The sequence below is a fragment of the Linepithema humile genome, chromosome 7, assembly GCF_040581485.1.
Source record: "Linepithema humile isolate Giens D197 chromosome 7, Lhum_UNIL_v1.0, whole genome shotgun sequence".
NCBI classification, from domain to species: domain Eukaryota; kingdom Metazoa; phylum Arthropoda; class Insecta; order Hymenoptera; family Formicidae; genus Linepithema; species Linepithema humile.
The window spans coordinates 16865331-16880085 of record NC_090134.1 but is presented as its reverse complement, the minus strand read 5'-3'; the positions used below and the strand labels follow the sequence as shown (position 1 = coordinate 16880085).

The window sequence follows — 14755 nt, the reverse complement described above, 5'->3', positions numbered from 1 at the left end:
AAAATAAAATAATGACGTATGACGAAGCGCACCAGACGCATATCTATTAATAGAGGCGCCAGTTAACGATCCTCCTCACTGGAAGTCTTATCCTTTCATTGCACTTACCTCTACTTACTCCATATCAATGTACAGCGTCGCTAGTATGTATAAAGCTGACGTTTGTTTTACAGAAATTTAACTAGTGACAGCTCTGGTTTTATTACAGATTCATTAAAAATAACTCTCAACAGTTTGCATAAAATAATACGCCAATCAATATTTTTTATACATCGTAATAAAATGTCCATTTAGTTTCCACTTAAGAGAAAATATCGACAATACTTGAAATAGATATTCTTCAGATTTTATAATAATAAAAATATAACCGTAGCACTTAATTACAAGCCAATTTTTAAATTCAAATACGAAGGTATTTGTATAAATATGAATTATAAGCTGCAATAATAACATATATTTTACATCGAAAAAATATATTGCCATTCCTGCTCAGTACTGATAATATGTGTGCGATAATACGTGTGTAATCGATACGTATGCTGCGATAATGGCAAGAAACTGTCGATACCTTCAAAGTATCAAGCTGAAAGTGTCGATGCTAAAGTATCGGAGTATCAGGGCGAAACTATTGAGATTGCTTCAATAGTATTGAATATCGTTATAATATCCCGTACTGTCGCATCTCGATATCGTCAGTTTCGTACGAACGGCGTGCTCCTCTCTTGGTGTTCCAGATTCGCCCGGTTGCTCTTATCAGTTAATTATCTTTCACCCGGATAACGACTAATTATGGACCGGAAGCTAAAATGCGCTTCAAGCCTGACCGGAAGTGTCACCCTTATTGTCTGAAATTCGCTGCGACATGGGCTTTTCGGTACCTTTCGGCCGGGGAAACACACAGAGAGAGAGAGGGAGGGGGGGAGAGAGAGAAAGAGGGAGGGAGGGAGGGAGAGCGCGGGACGTCCGATACAGCCGCCGGCTGTGAGCAGACGTGTAAACGCACAGAGCACTCTCCCGCTTTGCTCGCTATCGGGTTTGATGCGGTCACGTACACAGAGAGAAGTGGCGCAGATGTTGCGGAATTGTTCATCGATTGTTTTTACCCAGTTCCGCGTTTTACGAAACGCCGATATTATTTATCGACCTAACGCGTCTCTCAAATTACGCGCTATTTTGTCTCCGCTTTTTATTTTACCGATATTTAGTAATGACTCGCATGCACACACGTGGCAAACAGTCCGTTCCACTCGTGTTATATAACTCTAACATATGAAATATAACATTCGCCGCAAGTTGAAGAAAAAAATTGCATCGGAAAATGAACAATGAAAAATGGAGTAATTTTCATTGTGACTGAAGGATTTACAAAATGTCAGTTTGATATTAATATTGGTTTCTGTTAATCTACTTTGTTCTTAAAAGAAGATTTACATAAAGTAAGAAATAAGCCGACTTTAGATAATTTAAGATGATGTATCAAAAAATTCAGCGATTTTATTTTAATACGTAAAATAAAAGATTTTGACAACGTACAGTTAATTAATATAATAATATTTAAGAAAATGTCGTTTATCAGATGATAATATCCACTGATTTCCGATCAAACTGTGCACGTATTCCTTCTGATATTAAATCTAATTTTTAGTTTCACAATTTATATCAATCGCGTATAATGAGAATCGATATTCACATTTTCGTTGTGCTATATACATTGATTTTAACAAGAGATAGAAGTTAATTATCGTATTTGCTATTATTTGTAACCGAGCGACCATTGGCAAGTGCAAAATCGATGAAAATGTAATTATGTACCAATGTAGTCTAAGTTCAGCATGAAGTTATTTTGTTTCAAAAGAAGAACTGTATTCAATTAAAATGCTAATTGGTATCTTTAAGCAAAATGTAATGAAGCGACATTAAACTAGGTTTCTTCGTGTATCTAATATTAAGAGATATTTTTGCCGCGCTATTCCAAGATTAAGGCATTAAAGAGACAGAAGCGGTGTCGTTTGAATGACATTTTGTCAAAAGCAATCTCTTTCACGTAATTACGCACGTCGTTGGCGAATCCCTCCTTCAACTCGAGCAACTGCCGGTCACGAGTGAGCGAGTCGACAAAATGCTACGCAAGCGGCCGTAATTAGTAGTAAAATTACGCGACATAAAGTGACCTCCGGACGTCGTTGTGTCGCTGCTTTTATTAATAACGCAGAGGCTCTAGTTTAGGCGTTAGATAAATGCTTCGTCCGACAATATTCAGAGTGATTAATGACAGCTATCGCGTACGCGATGTGGACTTTCGATGGCATCGTTCTATCACATCCTAATTAAAGTGCTATCACTTCCTTTTGGTTTTCAACGTGTAGATAGAACTTCCGATGACGGACTACAGCAATAATTAAGCATTTTTGTCAAAAAACATTTGATGAATTGATGTCAAAGTGAAAAAACTGTGTTTAAATTTTATATTTTCGAAAGTTATTAAACTGTTGAGCTCTTGTCAAAACTATATCTATTTACATATCGCAATTTGTTACCGTATATTTTATTAATAAATTCAGAAAAAAGTGTGTGCGATATTATTGATCACATATTAAATGTACATTGTACATCACTAATATACATAAACTTTACAGCAAATCTACAAGTCGCTAATATGCGTTATTTCTTTGATGATATTCTACTGAATTGTAATATTTTCCGTATTTTTCTAACATGTTGTGATTTCCTTCTACGTTTCGAGAAGCAGAACGCTGACGATTTAATTTCATTCCTGAATTAATAAGTGGCGACGGCATGGATACTCTCCTCTCGCGCGACGCAACTTCGCTCGTTCTTTTATTATCACGCTGATAGAAGTTTCATCCGAGGCTCGCAAGACGTTTCAAGTGAAAAAAACGCGGAGAAGGGAAAAGAATAGCGCGCGGAACGGTGTGCTTTTATTGGCGCGGGTCTCCATAATTGAACCGACATAAGTACTCTTTTTATATCATCGCTGCGAAATGATGGAAGAGGATTACGTCGATCCCGCGGGAGGGAAGCCCGACGTCGTGGCGGAGACGAGGGACAGCACCGCCGGAATATACGAAAGAGACAGTAAATATCCGCGGACGACGGCGGCGACGAGGAAGAACGAGAAGATGGGCGAGACGAACTTCCAGGTTTCTCTCGTCGACTCTCGTCTCGGAGCGAGCCGAGTCAGCAGGACGCTTCTGCGTCGTCCTTCTCCCGTAACTTCGCCGCCAATATCCTTTCGTCTTCCTTCGCCGTTCCGCCTGGCGTCGTAACGCTTCCTGCCACGGGCATGCCTGGTTATAGCGAACGACGACGAATCGTGGAACCGCGGAAAAGTGGTTCTCATATCGCCGCTCCATCCTCCGCACTCGTCGCTGCCCGCCGACTTTAAGTGGTCTTACGGAATCCGAAGTACGAGAGCGGACGGGGCGAAAGTTTATTCGGCGCGCGGATCATGAAAACCGGGCAAAAAATATTTGAGGATACCGCGCTGGATAGCCGGATCGACGGTCATCGCTGAACAAAATCGTCGTTGTAAAAAATGGGGCCGGTGCTAAAAATTCGCCACGGTACGCACGGCCGTGTTACCTTCCATCTTCGCGCTGTTTTTCAGAATGAAACTAAGGCACGTATCGCCGTTCCTCTCGAGAGTATCGAGAAAAACCGTATGGCTCTCTTTCGCAGTATCTTAATTTATTCAATACAGGATATTCCGTATTCGAGTGTACCGATGTTTTGAATTCTCTATCGATTTCGGTTCCTCGAGTGAATTGCGCTGGCTAAAAATTGGATCGTGACAGCCAGGAGAAAAGTAAAAAATATGCGGTACAAAAAAGTGTATTAAAAAATATGTAGATAGATTTATAAAAGCACACACAAGAGCTTCAATTAAGTAAACAGCTTTTGAAAGAATGATATTTTATTTCTACGTTCAATAAAAATTATTTTCAACTTTTTCGTTAAGCCTGAAGTCGTGTCTCACATCAAAAAGTATTATTACAAAAGAAAAGAAATAAACACACTAAACATTTTTTCCTAATTATCTGACTGTTTCAATGAATGTGTTTCCAAAAGACCATCAACAATGTTTCGCTAAGGGAATATGAGAACCTTTTTCTGGATCGAAACAAACGCGATGGAAGGCAGAAAATAAAGTCGCGGCTTGCGCTGTGAAGCGCGTCGAGCTGTAGTAATATTTTGTTTGAGGCTGGCCGCGCTTTCTCGTGCGCGGCCGAGCCGGCGGCCCTTGGTTGTCTTTCTCACCGGAAATTAAAACCCTTTTTGTCGTGGGCCCCCGACGAATACGTTGCAGAGCTCCCGCTTTTTTCGCGTATTTTTAGGAGACCTCCGGCGCGGCCGCCCTCGCCGATAGTCAGCGGCTCGAAGCTTACGCTTCATGTCGAGTCGCTCGAACGGCTGTCGGTTCGACTAATTAGTGGCTGACGTTTCCTGTCGCGGTGTAGCATTGTTATCTCGTCCTTTGATTTTCAGAACATTCCGTAGCGCATGCGATTTTTACGGTTATCTCGATACGGTTACATGACAAAGACATCGCACTCGAAATAAGGATACCTGCCAAAAGAAGAACATTGTTTCCACGACATAAAAATACTACTAATATAAACGCGAGATTGTGCCTAATTAAAAAGAAAAATGAATTAACTGTGACATTTAGCAAAATAAATGTTGTTCAATAAAATTAATTAAAATCTTACTTGTTTAAGTATAGTTTTCATCTTAAGCATAGATAAAAATTTTCAGGACATTATTATAGTTGATTTTATCTGTGGTTTATCACAAAAATTATTACGTTTTAATTTACAATAATGTTTTTTTAAACAATTATTCTTTCGCATGTTGATTTATGTGATAAGAAACCTATGTGTTCATGAACTTGTTAGAGATATATGATTCCGTTCTCGATTTATCGGTCGATGGCCATTTTGACGAGTGCTCGTATATTTTCAAGCGTACGCTTGCGTTGAGAGAGCCACGATGGAACGAGAAAGCAAAAACGACGGCACTGCGTTTGCCAGCTTCGATGTACTCTACCGTAACGTGTGTTTGGAAGGAAAAGATAGACCGGATTCCATGACAGCAAGACACACATTTGAAATTCAATTAGCCGAACTAACGTGGAACTTCCACGTTCCGGACTTTCGTCTGTTCTGATTTAATTTCCAATAATAAGACTAATACACCGCAAACTTGATATTATGGTACATCAGTTCAATATAATCGATAGATCATTTCAAATTATCAAACTTTTTTACGCGTAAAGAAATATCGGAAGATATTTCATAAGTTTCTCATCGTGTCTCCCGTTTATTGTCAACTCACTTTCAAATCTCAACCAGCACGATCGCATTTGATGTAAGCTGCAAAAGGAGACATTTTCGAAATATCGCCTTGTGCTGCAGTTCGTGCTTTCTCGAAGGGTCTGTCCGGTTGATTGTTGGTCGTTTCACGTGCATGCGTCTGTCAGTCAGAGTAATTAATAATTGGCACCGTGCACACCATTGGTAATTACACTGGATTTGGTTGCCTGACATCACAGGAATAGCAACATGCATTTGAACCTGGCAGGTCGATGTAAGACATGGCACCCGGCAAATTAGCCATTTTGAATATTTGACGCGTTGCACGCAAATAGTAAATCGCGTGTGAGAAAAATAAACTGTCTACTTCCGCGGAGAAACAAAATTTCAGTGGCGTTAAGTTTATAAATTCAATCATGAAATTTTCAGATTTGTCAAAAATTTACTCGCGTAAAATTGGTCCTCAGAATCATTATAATCAAAGCTGAAGTACACGGTAAATCTTAATTGCTATTCTGTCTCTTTCGGGCTTTATCACTCTGAAATCTGCATTAACTTTAATTAATATCTGTGAAACGCTTTCGATATCCGCCAAGTACAGTCGATAAACATATACAAAGTAATCAAATTACGTAAATCCCGACGCGATCGGATACAGTATGCGGCTGCTGCCGGAGTAGCAACCGTCTTGGATATCGGGCACCGGGTTATTAAGCCAGCCGGCAGCTATCGCCGTACAAAGTAACCGCGATCCAATTATTTACGTGCGATAGATCGATCTCTATCATCGGTTGCCACGGTTCACTCGCCCTTTCTCTCGCGCACGCTTTCTCTCTTCCCGCGCTTCCCGCTTCCACCAGGTATACACAACGTGTATGCCGTGCGGGAACCCCCTTCCTCCCAAGCATTAACCCGCACCCGACCTAATCCCAACCTGCTATCGGTTGCTTAGGAAACTAACGGCAATGGTTTCCATCGACGCAATGGCGCTTGATGGATTTCAGTCCCGGCAGCGCCGCGCGCGCGGTGATAAACCGCCGGTTGACCCGCGCACAGCCAATGCGAAGAGATTAAGGGGTGATTATATTATAATTTGGTTACCTTAACTATAATCGATCGCCCGAGCAGCGGCGGCCCGCGGCCGCGTTGTTGGAGAAATTTGCCCATTTGCCGGAGGAAATGGCCTATAAGTGCCATCAGCATGGCGGTGCTATAATCTAGCGCGCTTATTGTTAAACACGAGTGAAAAGCAGACTTCTCGCGTTAGAGAATATGCACGTTTTTATTTAAACTGCTATGTTCCGTAACGCCAACTTTTTTTATTTTTAAAAAATAATTGATATCAATATTAGAAAACACATTTTAATTTCGTTTCTTTCGTATGATGGGTTTTTAAATCGATTTGAAAAAAAATAGATATTTTCAATTGTTCGAATGTAAATGATAAAATAATAATTCACATATTTTTCCTAATTTTTAGAAATTATTCTGAATTAGACTTTTCTTTTGAAAGAATTTTTAATTTCGGTTTGCAACCGCATATATTGAAACTGGATCGCAAAAAGTTGATTTTGCTCTGTGGAAAGCACAGTTTCTTTTGCGTTTATTAACCTACGTATACCACCACGCCTTTTACCGCCCATCCCTCACAGTAATCAGCATTAGCTGGTCTTTCTCGTCTTTCTCTCCGACTACGGTGTGCTATTGATTCTTTGCCTCGCGTATCGGTGTAACGGACGGGCCACAGTGTCAATAGTTAATCGTACAAAACGTAATGCGGAGCCAATGAGGAGTCTCTTTGCGCGGAAAAGGCTCGTGTAATCAGACAACCTCACGGAGGATGGATGCACGATGTCCATATATCGACTACGAGCGCTCCGCGCCCTCTTAGCGTTATACAAAGCAAATGCAGATCAAAGAGGCCATTCATCGTCCGTCCGCAGCTATCTGCATACGTTGTATCATATGGCCACACAGCAACCCCCGACATCAGCGTTATTACTTCATCCCCCAGCGCGAAGTAATTCGTTTTCGCGGACTGAAACTTCCGCGCTCACCATCGCGTCACACGCGTGCGATACCGTAAAACCGGGTTAGATTACATCGGCAAAGGTAACTTTGCACCGGAGCAAAGACAGGACTTTAAAACCGCCCAGTGTGTCAAAAGAAATTCGATCCTTTAATTAAAATTTCGCGTGAATTTTAAGTAAAATCCAAAAATTCACATACACATATATTCTAACTTTGAAGGAAAAAAAATCGCACACTATTCTAGTACAAACTGCAACTCCAACACAAATTACTTTCTCGGGTATTAAATGATATTACGATCTCTATTCATCGTCGCGCAAAGTTACCCCTGCGGGTGCAATCTAATCCCATCTTACGGTAATACATTCGCCCGGCACAGCGTGTGCGCGCACGTTGTAACCTTTGGCGATCGGATACATTCTCGCAAGTTGCATCGGCGCATGCGTAGCCGCGGGTTCTATAATGCGATTACACGGGATTAATATCTGGCACGCATAACGCGAATGATCGAACAGCGCGCGCGAATATAATGCCACGGCACGGCATTGCCGCTGCGCCGCGTAGGACGCCGCCGTTGCGGATGGACGCTGGATGGAAATTGGATATTCGCGGATACGGAAACTTTGCTTTTCAAAACTGATATCCTAATGCTTCGTTAGCGAGCGCGATGCCGACAATTCGCGGCCGCGGTAACGCGGCGCGCGAAAGTACGGCTCGCCGCGCGCGGCGAGTAGAAAATTATTACCTCGATAGATTAACTCGATATCTCTATAAAATGGCGCGAATATTACCGTGCGTTGCCGACGAGCGCGGGGACGCGGATATATCGTTCAGGGCTTAATACAGAGTTTTGAGATTAACGTTATTACACCGGACTGTTTCATCCGCGTAGCGCGAGCTAGTTCGTTGCCGAGAGCGATTTTTGGGAATATCTGCGCGGCCGTGCTTGCAAATGGATTCGAATCGTGTTTGTGAAACGTGTGCAGAATCTGACTTATGTTTATTAAAATATTGCTACGGAATATATGGCGTAGTGTGTTTGTTGCTGTTTCAAAGTGGTACAGTTTCCACAAAAGTTCTACCATAATCATATACTTTTGACGATTATTTTTGTTCGTATTAATTCTTTCACGCTACCTTTTTAATACTCAGAAAAAAGTAATTACGATTACATTAAACTCTCGCTTTTTCTACATCTTCATTATACATTTCTCACAGACAGCAAGCTGTGAAAAGTGTCAAATTGTCAATATTTTAGCAAGTCCACCAAAATATATTTATAAATTAAATTATTTAAGAAGAAAACTGGAATAATGGAACACATATACTTATGCTTTGCAGAATATTAAAATATGGAGCATCCGGCTCTTGAATATAAAAATGTAATAAGAGATTTAAGCTATTCGAATGTGTCAGCTTGATCCGAAATCGACAAAAATACGTCGGTTTTTGTGAGCGACGCTGTCACTTTGCTCTTTGATGCTCTATCTCCCTAATTAACCCAGGAAATCGATTCGAATCGTCTAAAATCTAGCGTGATTACACCACAAAACGTAATACCGTGGAAGCACCGCGTTCGGTAGTACAAATCGCTTCTCGACAAGCCGATATCGCATGACTCGGCCGCCAAGCGAAGTAGGTCGTCGCGTTTCTGGCAGATAGGATCTTTTTGAGTGATAGACAGGCGCAAGGTGGAATATCGACCGACCGCCGCTAACGTCAGAACGAGCAACAAAAGGAATTGGCGTTCGAAAGGGCGGAATTCTAGAGGACGATTCGGAAGCAGCGGCCGCAAGATCGATCTTTTCCGCACAGAATAAACGCCCCCACGCATCGCGCTGAGCGTACGCGATTTCCGTCTATCGAACTCGGAACCGCGTGTATCCCCAAGGATCTTCATTCGCGCGCATTTATCTTATTTGAAATGTAAAAAAAATATTACGCACGAAATATTATGAAGTATTCCCGTAAAACGTGCCAAAAAAATTATGCACTCGGAGTGACGGCGAATCAAAATCGAAGATCGATATTTCGATAACGCTTGCGGATTACAGTAAGATTGGATTTGTTAGATTTTTAATTCTGCACGCTCCAATCTATTGTACTAATTAGCAGAATGTAATTACTTTGGCCGAAGCATTGTGCGATTCAGCGCGGGCACTTTCATCGCTTCGCGACGTATGAATTCGCATGGCGCGATGGAATTCCGATCCGCGTGATTTTCGCACACACTCGTGTTTTCATTGCGAAACCCAGGCCGCAGGAGAGCGCGTAGGTTTCGGAGTTAGCGACTTCGTGGCTTTGCGCCCGGTTTCGCGCGCTTCCCCCCGCCGCCGCCGCCGATATCGCTACCCTCGTACACCTGCCGTGCTATCCGTTTCAATTTGAAGTCATTTAATCAATGCGTCCAGGCAGCATTGAATCAAAACGTCCGACCGAACCGGTGCCTCGGTGTGCGCCAAACATTTCCACCTCCTCCACTCCGGCCCTCCGCGCTGGTACGCTCCGCTCCGCTACGCGGTTGCCCGTCTCTTGTCACCCTCCTACCCTCCGTTGCACATCCCCGCACTTCGCGCAATGAATTAATCAGGCAGAGTGATGAGGGACGCGCCACCGCGCGTGTATATGTGTGTACATACCGATACCTGAAGCGCGGCGTAATTCCGTCGCGTCGATTTACTATAACAAAAGAGACGTAAAACGGGGAAGGCCGGACACGATGGCCGGAGATACCAACATATCGAGAATTACGCGGATCGCGCAGGCAAATTACGAGTCGTGTTTCAATCGTTGAAAGCCGAATGACTCATCGCGATTCGACTTTTGCGATTAAGGAAAAGGAAAAGTTAGCTGTGAGAAGCGATAAAAATTGTGTGAAAGTAGAATTTGTCGATAAATTTGATGTAACAAAAATGAAAAATCATATTTTAAAAGTTGGAAAGCAAAATGTATAGATAATTAATATTCTTGTTACGTAAAGTTATGTAGTGAAATATGATTCGAAAGAGTTTATGTATTTAAAGTGTGAGCTTTTGCGCGACAAGACGAGATTGTGCTATATCGCCGAGAGTCAATCGTGCTTCATGGAGCATGGAATTGATCGTGAGATTGGAGTATCGAAGAAGCGAGATTACTACATAGTTCAACGTGTTCTACCGTAAATGATAAGATATTTCCGCAGCTTATGATATGTTTATCTACGTCCACGAACGAACTAGAAACGGTTAAAAATGTTTTTAATATTGATTTTGAAGCAAACAAAAATTGTGCTTTCAATATTGCGCTGTTGAAAAGCGCACATCGATTTGCGAAGATATAACTAAAAAGGCTTGTTCGACATATTACAGTGTACACTTTGCGCAGGAATTCGTCATGTTATTTGCTCTCTTGCGAGACACTTGGGCTCGACAAAATGGTATTTTACGCAAAACTCGATACCTTTCGACGTTATTATTAAACCGTGACATTAAGTGGATCATTGTAGCGGGTCATTATATAATGAAGTATCAAGTGGTGTGCTGTTTACGCGTCGAAATTTCATATTATAATTGACAATCACGATGAAGCGATCGCGCGTAACGCAGATAAAGTGGGAGATAGAGTTGCGATAACGCCGCGCGCAGGACCGGCCGCCGGCATCGTAAGTGGAATAACGTGTTGATAATTTAATCGGAAGCTCGTCTGGCTCGAACTCACTCCGCCGCGCGCGTTCCCGACGAGATTTCATCCCGCGCAACCGTGCACGCGCATTTTCGTGCGCTGCGTCTTCGTGTGCTGCTACCCACTTGGCAAACTATGCCTATTAATATCTTCGGTATGGATCTCATTGACCGCACGGGTCAGAGAAAAGGTAAGGTAGATAGGTGGAAGGAGGGTTGGCGATCAAGCGTGAAGCGTCGATAGTCGGAGCGGAGTTGGCAAAGAGTAAGCCGGGAGATAGGCGGATCGAGATTCCGCAAGGAGAAAGATAGAGAGAGAGAGAGAGAGTCGGTAAGATGAGAATAATCGGAGACAGGAAGAGAGGAAGATGGAGAAACGGTACGAACGCGATACATAGGTGGAAGCGGAAAGAGGCGCAGCGCGCGACACAAGACGAGAGACTCGTATTCTCGGATCGGCGCAACCCTTCGGTCGGTCCTGTAATGAAGCCGGTGCGCGGGTTCGGTCCCGGCCATCCCCGGTGCCGCAGCAGCCCCCATAGTCACCGACCGCCTCCTCCTGGGTCACCCCGTAATGCACCCGTTCGATCAATATTGCTTACGCGGCATCGATGCACGCGCTCCGCTCGGTATCGTTCGACCTGCGAGACGGGCGCACAGACGAACGGACGGACGGGCGGTTGGTCCGAAGGTTCGTCCAGCGCCTGGAAACCACCCTTTCTCTCCCTCTTTCCCGTCTAGTTACTCCTCGGAGAAATTCCGATACTTCGATACGCGACGCCGGCTGATCGTTCGGTACATACGCGTTTCTGTATATAAGCGCGACTTGCCATCCGACTGCAAGTCGACATACGCTATTAATAAGTCACGAGTCGGTTCTCGGAGCGACATTCGTCTCTCGATGCTCCGTTTCCGGGAAACCTGCAGTCAAGACGCAACACATTGTTTGACGTTCTCGGAATAACATTATTGAATACCGCGACGCAACGATATAGAATGATTGCCGAAGAGTGCACACAATCGTAAGTATTATATTCGAAAAAGTTAATATATAAATATAAATAAGAATGCCACTTTTATTCTGCGACGTATTAATGCAAAACTTACTGAATTATATTAACACATGTGGTTCTATGCGTCGCATTAGAATAAAAAAAAATAAAATAAAATAATGTTTAAAACGTATGAAAATAAAAGATCGACTATATCGGTCTGCGATTTGTTGCAACGGGCATTATTTACACGCTCGCAGACGCGAAGGAACGTGTATTGTAACTCATCACACTTATTATGCGAATACGACACTCGAAGTAGGCGCGCAAGACGCCGAGAGCGCAGCGAAAGTCGAAAGATAAATCGATGGAGGGCACGGGAGGAGCGTAGGACGGCTCTCCCGATGACTTTTTCTCGTTCGACCTGGAAGGTTACTTAACCCCGTGTCCGGAGTAACTTACCTAACCCGGGGCAACGTAAACTCGCACGAGGGATCGTGAGCGGCGTGTGCGAACCGGTTATGGTCAAGGAATCTGTTTCTGCTCCCACGCGTCCGTAGCCTCCCACTCCGTTCATCCCGCGCGTCCCCCCGCCGGCCACTCGCCGATGCACGATGCATCTCTCCTCATCGTTCGCCATTCTCCTCCTCCGCACACGCCGGCCGAACCGACGTGCCCCGGGATCAGAAATTACTGCTCCGTTCCGCCGACGTGCATTGACCGGCCGGCCGGTCGGCGTACGAGTGCAAGTAGGATGCAATCGAGCGTGACCCTTAACGCGAGCTAGCCGTCCATGACCCCCTCACCGTTAAGCGCGACGCTTCGTAGACACGTACGATTTCGTATGTATGATGTGTAAGTATGCGTATGCATGCGCGCCGGGCGCGCTCACACGTGTGTACCGAACTATGTGAATCGGAGCGTAGTGAGCGATGCGTTTCGTTTCGGTCATCCGTGCTCTGATTCGGGAACGTCATTACGGGTCGCGGCGCGTACGTACGAACGATTTCGATCCTGGGAAATATTTCGGGGGGGCCGGGCCGCACGCTCGCTCGATGACATTCGGCTCCGACGCGGTTTTCCGCCTGCGTCGAAAAAAACTTTTCACGGGGCGGCGTTAATGGACGAGTTTCGTCGTGTTGAATCATTGAGAGTCATTATTGCTGGATTACCCCGTAATTACGAATTTTCGTCATGCCGAAATTTCCCCCCGGGGGAGCGTTCAGCGCCAAATCTCTGTAAAATAACGGCACTTCCCATTTAGAATAAATTGCAAGCCATGTAAAATAACTTTGCGAAATTAATGCGCGATGTACTCTTTATAATCCTGATTGCATTCGCGTGCGTGATAACTACGCTAAAAAATACACTAAAAATCAGCAGGCGTGTATCATTTGATGAAATCGGAGCCAATGTTTCTTTAACAAAATTTTAAATAAAAAAGTCCATTCCGTTTCAAAATCAAATAATATTTAAAAAAATTTTTTTAAGTTATAAATTTAATCAAAGTTTTAAAACCGTCAAAGATATATTTTATCATATTTAATGACGTTTTGTATATATTTCGCATATATACAAACTCGCATTTAACCATATCACCAAATATTCCGCGGTATAACAACAATACACGTCGGCCGATCCGTTGCTTTCGTATTCTGAATGGCGTGAGAACCTATTGTCTGCGGCCGAGAGAGAAAGAGAGTGAGCGAGAGAGAGAGAGAGAGAGAGAGAGACAAATGGGTCAAACATTTTTCCGGCGGCGGTGGCGGCTCGTATAGATCATTCTGCGCTTTTATCCATCGGGACTTAATTGCCGCGAGGATTGCGGATACGAAAAGAAATTGATTAGTCGTCCGACGTACATAGTTCGTCGTTCGAGGTGTAATACGTGACTTGGCGAACGGTTCAAGTAAAGCGCCCGCCAGTGCGGCTCCTCCTCGTTCGACGGCTCGGGAGATTGCGCCATTACGCTTCCCGGACAATCAGTGCGAGACAAATGAGAGGAATACTGATGCGAGAGAGAAAGAGAGGGCGTCGGGACGCCCGGGTCGCGGTGGGAAATGAACGTCCCGAGGAGAGACCGTGCCAGAACATGAACAGGCACAAACCGGCGCTGTGCGGGGAAAAAGTTTGACGGAGCAGCGCGGCATCGTTCATTTGCATTCGGACAAGGAGGCGAAAGAAATAAATTAGGCGAGCGCCGAAGTGACTTTCAATTGGGGACGTTCCGCGGGTACTTTTTCCACTCCCCTCCCGCGACACTTCGCTGACGCAGCGGCGGGGAAAGAAGAGACATGTAGCTGAACCTCAAAAGAGGACTTCTGCTAATTGCATCCTGTCTAACGTCGCTCGTTAGCCGGCATCCGCGGCGGCGGAACCCGGACGGGGCGGAATGGCGGAGGGGCGCGCGCGGGTGTAGCAGAAAGTTCGTGGCTTCGCTTCGCTTCGGGAGAGGGAGAGACGGACGGATAGTCGGCCGGATAGTTAGTGACACGGTGGAGAGAGGAGAGAGCGGAGAAGCGCAGCAGCCGAGTATAGGCAGGCCCGGCGAAGGAGGAGGCTGGGGAAAAGTTACTTGAAAGTGGTACTTATCGACGTTGGTGGTACTCGCGTAAAGAGACATACCTAATCAAAAACTCGCCGGAGAAACCGTGGCTCTCCGGCGCCGTTCTCCAACTTCTTCTTCTTCTTCTTCCTCTCTAAATAACCACGTACGTGGGACGACGTTATTTACGTTTCT

At 44.3% G+C, this 14755-nt stretch overlaps 1 protein-coding gene across 6 annotated transcripts in view; it reads right to left on the bottom strand.

Annotated features, from left to right (window-relative positions):
* Ten-m (teneurin transmembrane protein Ten-m) overlaps nucleotides 1-14755 on the bottom strand; it is a 554800-nt gene that overhangs the window by 121771 nt on the left and 418274 nt on the right. The window lies entirely within an intron of this gene.